General features: G+C 31.4%; 1 long non-coding RNA gene across 2 annotated transcripts in view; it reads left to right on the top strand.

The window, feature by feature from the left end:
- Nucleotides 1-2,352: 2,352 nt before the first annotated feature.
- Nucleotides 2,353-9,394, top strand: part of LOC124952173 — a 13,627-nt gene continuing 6,585 nt past the window's right edge. Inside the window, exons 1-3 of one of the 2 annotated variants that reach the window (XR_007101837.1) lie at nucleotides 2,353-4,733; nucleotides 5,635-6,808; nucleotides 6,880-9,105. This is a non-coding gene — a long non-coding RNA (uncharacterized LOC124952173). Of the gene's footprint in view, nucleotides 4,734-5,634; nucleotides 9,106-9,394 lie in introns of those variants that run through there. The other variant, XR_007101836.1, reaches the window with a different exon arrangement.

Below are 9,394 nucleotides of genomic sequence, written 5' to 3'. Positions count from 1 at the left end.
ATTACATTGCGTTGCATTGCATTGCACTGCGTTCGGTTGCGTTGCGTTGCGTTCCTTCGAGGAAAGCAAACACGATAACGGTAACGTGAGTGCACACAGATTCTAATCTTTTTTTCATTAATACAACTATCCCCTCTCTCTCACTCTTTTTACCATTACCTTCTTAAATGTCTTTCTTCTTTCTTTTTTTTCTTTCATTATTATTTTCTATAAAAAACAAAAAAGGAAGAAAGAAAAGAAAGAAGAAAAAGAAAAAGAAATGACAATTGTTCATTTCAAACTCGTCAATGTCAAAATATCGAACATTTTAATTCAATGCACCTAATAAAATATATCTATATATATGTATATATGTATGTATGTATGTATGTAAGTACCTACGCAGTATTATTTATGTAGGTACATACGTGATTAACGTCATTCTATTGAATTTCTAAATACTTATCGTTATCCCGACAAGTTTAAAAGATAACTATGGATTGACGCAGACGTGGCGATGATAACGGAGTGCATGATTTTTCTGTCGAGTCAGTCGGAGTTATCGGCCGGCCCGAAGAGGTCGTGATACCGGCTACTGCTGCTGTTGTTGTTGTTACTGTTGCTGCTGTTGTTGCTGTTACTACTACGCAAACGTTCTAATTTCTTTTCACTTTTCTATCTTTTTCTCTATATCTATTTCTCTCTCTCTCTCTCTCTCTCTCTCTCTCTGTCTCTTTCTTTTTTTACCTTTCGAACGAACGTCCTTCGTTCTTCTCGCGCACATACGTATGTACATATATGCCTATTTACTTAGATAGGTCTTGTTTTAACGAACTCCAACTTTGACATACCTTTAACATTACAATATCGAACTTTAAAGAATCATTATAATTACGATTCGCGAACAATGAAAAAGTAAATCAATATTTATGATACGTCATCTTTCCTTGCTTCCGTGCAAAATTTCAAAGAAATATCACGTCAATTTATAATGTCATTTTGAACGTATCTATGAGGTTGGACGTTTCTTTCTTTCTTTCTTTTTTTCTTTTCTTTTTTACTTATTTATTTATTTATATTTTTTTCGGTTCCTTTTTTTTTTTTTCTTTTCCTTTTTCTTCATAATACACACAGCTTCGCAAATAATTTATGAATATTTTTTTCCCTTTCTCACTTTTCTTTTATTTCTTTCTTTTCTTTTTTTTTTTTTCTCTTAAAAAATTTATAAAAAATTATTTTTCAATTATTTTTTCAATATCGTAAACAAAGGCCGAACAGAGAGAATTTCTCTTTTGTGAACCCTCGTTGGCCAATGATATTATTATGTTTTCTTTCTTTTTATTATTATTATTTTCTTTTCTTTTTTTTTTTTTTTATCGTTATCAATTAATTCGAGTGAATTAATCCGTTTATTATTCAAACGACGAAAGTTATATACGTGTAACATATACAAGAGACATACTTACGTTTAGATTTTAACGTAAAACATAAAGATACGAGAGAATTTTTTTAAATATCTATTTGAAATGATAGATAATCATTTATTATCACACCTTTCAATATGTCGAGGATATAAAGAGAGAGAGAGAGAGAGAGAGAGAGAGAGAGAGAGAGAGAGAGAGGGAAAATTATCTTTCGAGACTGTTGAGGTACGAGTTATTACTCATCAATGTTCATTAAATTAGATACTATGATAAGAGTACGTAATGAAAGAAAGGCGGAGTTTCGAGCAACGCCTGCGCCAATGTATATCCCTTTTTCTTTCTTCATCTTCTTCATCTTCTTCTTCTTCTTCTTCTACTTCTTCTGCTTCTTCTGCTTCTTCTTCTTCTTCTTCTTCTTCTTCTTCTTCTTCTTCTTCACGTTGGTCCCCCCTACTCTGGCTTTTCCGCTTACGAGTCATCGCGCTTGCGCGAAGCAAAGTTCAGAACCGCAGAGGAAAGACATTAGTGGGCTCGAGGTGAGGTGGGCAATGGCGTATGTACTAGCCATGAACCATTTATCAAAATTTGTCGTTCTTTTATTCTAAAATTATCATTTATTATTATGAATGTATTATTATTATTATTATTATTATTATTATTACTACTGCAATATTTATAATTATTGTTATTTATAATTATTATTAATAATTATAATCATTTATTATAATTAAAAAATTAATAATCATAATTATTTTATATAATATTTTTAATTGATGATGATAATAATAATAAAGATAATGATTATAATTATTAATTATAATTAATAATAAGAATAATAAATATATATTGTATAATTATAAATACATATTATATATTAATAATATATAATATATACTTACTATTATGTAATATTATAATTATTATTAATAATTACAATTATTTCATAATTTTTAATCATAATTTTTTTATGTGATATTTTTAATTGATAATTATTATTAGTTATAATAATCGATAAATGAAACAAAAATTGAATGAACAAAATGGAAAAATACTTATCGCCGTCGTTTCATTCTTAGCAAATATTTTCAACGAAATTTCGAGAGAATCATATCGTCATAATGTTCTCGTAACGGTTCTCCTAACTAACAAAACACGAATGAACTCTGAACTTATGACGTAAACAAAACGCAATGTGGAGGATTCTAAGGCAAAAGTGTCAGAGACCAACTCGAAGATTTTCAAAGCGAATGCATTTAACGTGGTTACCGCGAATGCGTTCGTACGTTTATTTAAATTTATTCATTTATTTATTTATTTTACTTTTCTCTCTCTCTCTCTCTCTCTCTCTCTCTTTTTCTCTATTTCTTTCTTCAAAGATCTTTTTCGATACTCGACCACGTAAATATATAATAATTAAGATAAGTTTTCTCTTTGAGAAAGGTAATCGAACGCTCTCTATTAGTATATATGTCGAGTCACACTCGACATCGTATACTAAAACATTGAATCTGATCTTCTCTTTGTTCCTTTCTCTCTCTCTCTCTCTCTCTCTCTCTCTCTCTCTTTCTGTTTCTTTCTCCTTTCGATAATCTTTCTTCTCGGAATAATAATACGGAACCGAGTCCAACGACCATACACGATTTTGATCACCCGTCCACGTTAGGCAATAGAAACTTGAATTTCAAATGCCAGGTAAAATAGATTCGGTCTCGTATAAGATATGAAAAAAAAAATAAAAAAAAAAATAAAAAATAAAAAAAAAATAAAAGAAATTGTTAGGACTTTCGATAGAATAAATAAAGAGATAACGATAAAAAAAAAAATATTTATTATTATTGTCGCCGCCGATCTATGCCGTAGGAAGAAAGAAAACTTTATCGTCGACTGCTCGTCTTGCTTAACCGAACGCTTAACCCGTTAATTGGCAATTCACCGAAGAAGCGACAATGACGGTCCTGCACTGGTGCAAATTGAAAAATTTGCTCGTACACTCGCATCAGCCTGTAGACTGTCATTGTCCAATACTGATCTTTACATATACATACATACATACATACATATATACATACATATATATATATATATATATATATGTATATATGTATATATGTATATATGTATATATGTATATAAACATATGTACACATATGTATGTCTATATGTAGCGTAGTAAATAATTCGAACGAAAAAATTCAAGTCATCGTTTGATTTATGACGTCGATCTGACTTCGATCTATATATTATAGGGGAAGAAAAAAAAGAAAAAAAAAGAAAAAAAAAAGAAGAAAAAGATAATAAAGAAAAATATTATTTCAAAATAAGATATTTATATGTATATATGACTTTAGGACAATTTTAATATTTAATGTATAATTCTTTTTTCTTTTTCCATTTCTTTTTATTCCTCTTATTTTCTTTTCTTTTATTTTATCGAGAAACTTGTCTATCTCATCGAAATCACAGAATCCACAAGAGTAACGTAACGGGGAATTTACCGAGGCTATAATTATAGAAGGATAAACGTGGGAATCTATTATGTGACGTCTCGAGAAATTTCCTTTTCATCTTTGCCACGTGGCAATGTGCGCATATTAATTATTTTCATTTTAATGAAAGAGGAAGCCTTCGAATACTTACGTACGAATAGAAGGAAACATACAAGATAATTTCGAAAGAATTGGGTAATAAATAGAAAAAGAGTAAAAAAAAAACAGAGAGAGAGAGAGAGAGGGGAAAAAAATTGTTTCGAAAAAGAAAGGCTATACAATCAACACGATCGACGCTATAAACGAACCGAATCGAATCTAACCGAATCGAACGAAAAACCGAAAGATTATTAATTTACAAATTCTACCAATAATAATCGTAACATCCATCTGTTCGCGGTATAACGTTATGGTTAATTTCGTTCAACGCGAGTAATAGTCCGGAAAAAGAATTATCTAGTCTGCCATTACTCTCTCTCTCTCGTTCTTTTCTTTTTTTTTTTTTTTTTTTTCATACGTACACACACGCATACACAAACAGAGGACATGTGAGTAAATTAAATAAAAAAAAAAAAAAAAACAAAAAAAAAAAAGAAAAGAAAGAAAAAAGGAAAGAAGGAAAGAAAGAAAAGAAAAATATTTTCAAAGAGTTCGCAAGGTACGTGCGTGCGGTTGCTTGAGCGCGTAAAATCGTCGTAGTGACGTTTGACCCTCATAAATGTTTCACTCGTGCACCTCGAACCCACGCAAATTTTACAACGTGCTCCGAGGTGTATCGAGCAGACCAAACATCTCAGCGTGATTTTGTTGGTCAGTTCAACGAAAAAAGAAAAACAAAAAACAGGTAATATACATAACTACCTATGTAAAAAATTTCTCTACATTGGATTATTTTTTGATTCGGTTACTATATAACATTTAATTATATATATATATATATATATATATATATATATATATATATATATATTTGAAACATGGTATAATTTCTTAAGCAAGTATATGTTTTTCGATAAATATTTAAAATTTGTTAGCCAACATGTAAACATTGTTCTTCTTTTCCTTTATATATATATATATATATATATATATATACATAAATACATAATGGACACGTATGTAAAAAAAAATAAAGAAAAAAACGAAAAGTTATTTAAAGACAAATGTCTCTTAAAGACATGGTATAAATTATGAATAACGAATATCAACATTTGGATAGAAATTAATAATTCATTTACAATCCTAGACGAATTAAATGACAATAAGTATTTATTATTTAAATATAATAATAAATATTTCAATAGAAAAAAAAAAAAGAAAAAAGAAATAAAATATAAAAACGACAAAAAAAAAAAAAAGAAACGAAAGCAAAAAAAGAAATAAAGAAAGATAACATATAGAAATATAAGAAATATTAAAGATTAAAATATAAGAAATATCAAAGTTGCATGACATTATAGGTAATTAACTATAGAAAGATAAAAACAGGTTTGCAACCTTTGGAAACATATATTTTATATTTTTTTTAAATCTTCTCCTTTTTTTTTACATTCCTTTTTTTTTTGTTTTCTTTGTTTGTTTGGTTTTTGTTTTTTTTTCTCATATTTTTCATATTTTACAACAACGTATTCGTAACATAAATCGTAAGAAAAATATCGTTTGGAGAAAAAGTTCTGGGGTAAAATCGAAATGTCTTTGAAATGTTTCAACGCGTTCAATAACGAATTTGTTTTCTTTTTCTTGAGGGAGACTTACGAAATGAAAGAGAGACGTGCGTCCGGCCGGTTTTCTCGGTCGCAGCAAGCTCGTTCTTATCGCTTCGTGTCGTTCCTCGCGCCATGTTGGATAGAGAGTCGTTGCAAGGCTCGGCAAGCTTCGAAAGAAAGAGCGAGAGAGCGAGAGAAAGAGAAAGAGCGAGAGAGAGAGAGAGAGAGAGAGAAAGAGAAAGAGAAAGAGAGAGAGAGAGAGAGAGAGAGAAAGAGAGAGAGAGAAGCTGAGTCTCTCCAACCCTTTTCATCCGATAGCGGGACAAAGAAAAGGCGACGGTGGCGAGCACGGTGGCGAGTCAAACGATATAACCAAGTGCTTTTCAACGTAAGCAAGTAAAAAAAAAAAAAAAAAAGAAAAAAGAAAAGAAAAGAAAGAAAAAATAAAATAAAATAAATTCACGATTGGTCTCTCTGTTTTTCGTCTTTTTTGCGTTCTATTTATTTATTTATTTTTTCTTTGTTTTTCGTTTACCTTTCATTTTTATTTATTTATTTATTCTTTTTTTCTTTTTTGTCTTTTTTCTTTCATCTTTTATTATTATATTTACAACGTAAGAAACACTTATCGAATTTGAATTCAATTAATTTTTTGACGTTTGATCAGATTGAAATACATTTTTTATATTAATATAAATTAATTTTCTTCGTAATCTACGACATACGCATATATCAGTGATTGAAAAGAGAAAATAATACGTATCGTCTTAACGAATATATAATGTGATGTCTCTGGCACGTCATCGATTCCTATCTTCTTTATGATTAATATGTATATATATATATATATGTATATTTGTTATAAATACATACGTATACGTACTTTATTGAAAAGTATTAATGCACGACATAACGTGAAAAAAGAAAAAGAAAAAAAGAAAAAAGATAGTAAGAAAATAATATTTAAAGCTCATTCGTAAGACATTGATCTTAAAAGATCGACGAACAAGAAAGAAAGAAAAAAAAAAAAAAAGAAACAACAAAACAAAAAAATCAACAATCACGATACCTAAGAACATTACATACATGACGTCTTTCGTCTATTAAATATCTTCTAATAAAATTTTATGTATTTTTTCTAAACAAGATCAAAGAATGTACTATGTAATATACCACTCCATAAGAACGTAAGAACTTAGCCGTAAATACTTAAGTAAGTACGTAGTCCTTAAGGTATTCTTTTTTCTTTTCTTTTTTTTTTTTCTTTTTTCTTTTTTTTTTAAGAGAGAGAGAGAAAATCCGTACTGTATGAAGATTGTTCGAACAATCACAGTCAAGAGTTATAATTCGATAGAAGCGTTAGAAGTGCAATAGAGTATTTCCCACTTGTGATCTTCCTCTTTTCGTAAGCGTCGGTTCAAGAGAAGAAAAAGAAGAGAAAGATGAATAAGAAGATGAAGATGAAGATGAAGATGAAGATGAAGATGAAGATGAAGATGAAGATGAAGATGAAGAAGAGAAGAAGAAGAAGAAGAAGGTGTCAGGGTCGTGCCGCTTTCAGGGACGTCGACTTCTCAAACTTGCTTACTTCTTTTTCTTCTTCATCATCCTCCACTCCTTTTTCTTTCTATTTTTTTCCCCCTCATCCCTCCTCTCTCACCCCTCCCCATTTCCCTCCCCTTTTCCCCTGCTCCCTCGAAATGGGGGTTGGAAGGAACAATGTATTTTCGTTTTTCGTACGGCTATATAATTATGCCGACCGTACGAGAGAATCGATTTATAACGAGTTCAACTCTCGTCGTTGGATTGGAATTTAAAAAGATGACGACAAAAAGGAAAAAAAAAAAAAAAAAAAAGAAAAAAGAAAAGAATTAGAAGAAGACAATTTTTATGCCAAGACAATTTTCATCCCCAATCCCATTGGACCCTCGGCATCCACATTATTTCTCCCAAAAAGTATTTCTAACGATAAAAGAGTAAAAATTTATTAAAGGAAAAACTCGAGTAAGTGTCTCCGACTTTGTTGTTTGTTACGCTCCTGTTCGCAACGTGGGATGTTGTGAGAGACAGAGACAGAGACAAATAGACAGGGAGAAAGAACGAGAGAAAGAGAGAGAGAGAGAGAGAGAGAGAGAGAGAGAGAGAGAGAGAGAGAGAGAGAGGGAGGGAGAGAAGGATAACGACGAGTGCGAGAGTGATAGACTAACGATAGGACGTAGAAAAGAGCGAAAGGGTTACAAACGTACCGGGAACGAGACGAACGTGCTGGTCGAAGATAAACGAACGGTCTAGCCACTAGAAAGCGAGAGAGAGAGAGAGAGAGAGAGAGAGAGAGAGAGAAAGAGAGAAAGAGTCAAATGACGAAGTGAATGAACGAGTATGTCGAAGAAGTAAAGAGAGACAAAGATGGATAAGAAGATAGGAAGAGAGAAAGAGATAGATAGAAAGATAGATAGATAGATAGAAAGATACAGACAGAGAGAGAGAAAGAGAGAGAGAGAGAGAGAGAGAGAGAGAGAGAGAGAGGGAGGGAGAAGCAATGAAAGACAAGGACGACGGGAAGGAGACGAAGAGTTTAAGGAAATCGTGAATCTCTCGAAGGAAAGCATCTGGAGTCTGAGAAACACTGCCAGCAGAGATAAGCGATGGTCCAGGGCGGTGTGCACGTGTATGTGTACGTGCACATGTATATACAAGTGTATGTATGCATGTATATATCTGTACGGTTATGTGTACGTGTATGTATGCGTACGTATAAGAACCAGCCTGGAGAGTCTCGTGCGAGAGATCCATGTAATTCCAAGAAGCGTACAGTCATCGGAAAAAGTGAAGGGGTTATTCGACGAAAGAAAAGAGAGATGAGAAAGGAAGAGAAGAAAATACGTCTCGGTGGTGGTCTTCGTCGTTGACTTTTCGAGGTAGGGTGGACGGTTGAAGGTGGGGTGGTAGCTGTGGTGGGGCTTGAATCGGATTGAGTTGGGTTGGGTTGGAATGGATTGGAATGGATTGGATTGGATTGAATTGAGTTAGGTTGGGTTGGGTTGGGTTGGGGACAGACCTGCATCATTGCTACAGCGAATATTCGAAGAAAGTTCCTTGACTTGTGATTTTGTGACATTTGTTATTGTTATTGTTATTGTTTTTATTGTCATCTTCGTCGTCGTCGTCGTCGTCGTCGTCGTCGTCGTCATCGTCGTCATCGTCGTCGTCGTCGTCGTCGTCGTCGTCGTCGTCATCGTTATTGTTGTTGTTGTCTTCGTTGTTATCGTTATTGTTGTTGTTGTCTTCGTTGTTATCGCTTTTCTTGACAAAAGATTTCTTGAATATTTTCAATGTCTTATCAACATTTTATATACGTTGTTGTTATTATTATTTTCTTTACCTTTTCTTTTTTTCTTTGATTTTTTAATTTTCCATGAATATTTCGATGCTTTAACTTGTTTAAATGTTGTTGCTATTATTACTTTCCTTGAAAAAAGATTTCTTAAATATTTTTTTAATGTCTTCAATGTTTTATATTATTATTATTATTATTATTATTATTATTATTATTATTATTATTTTCTTTGCCTTTTTCTTTTCTATCTCTTTTCCTTATTTTCGTGAATATTTCGATTATTTAATCGATCGTTTAACATTCTTCTTTTTTTCTAAAATAAATCTTATTAAAACATTGCTGATCAAACATTTTATTTCTAATGCAACCGATAAATAAAAGAATTATTTTTTTCATTTTAGATAGTTTTAAATTATCTTTTATTGAACAATGATCTTTGTTATGATGAAAAGAAAAAAAAAA

Source organism: Vespa velutina, chromosome 10 (assembly GCF_912470025.1).
Source record: "Vespa velutina chromosome 10, iVesVel2.1, whole genome shotgun sequence".
Classification (NCBI taxonomy): domain Eukaryota; kingdom Metazoa; phylum Arthropoda; class Insecta; order Hymenoptera; family Vespidae; genus Vespa; species Vespa velutina.
The sequence above is the reverse complement of the archived record's forward strand: the minus strand, read 5'-3'. Positions and strand labels throughout refer to the sequence as shown.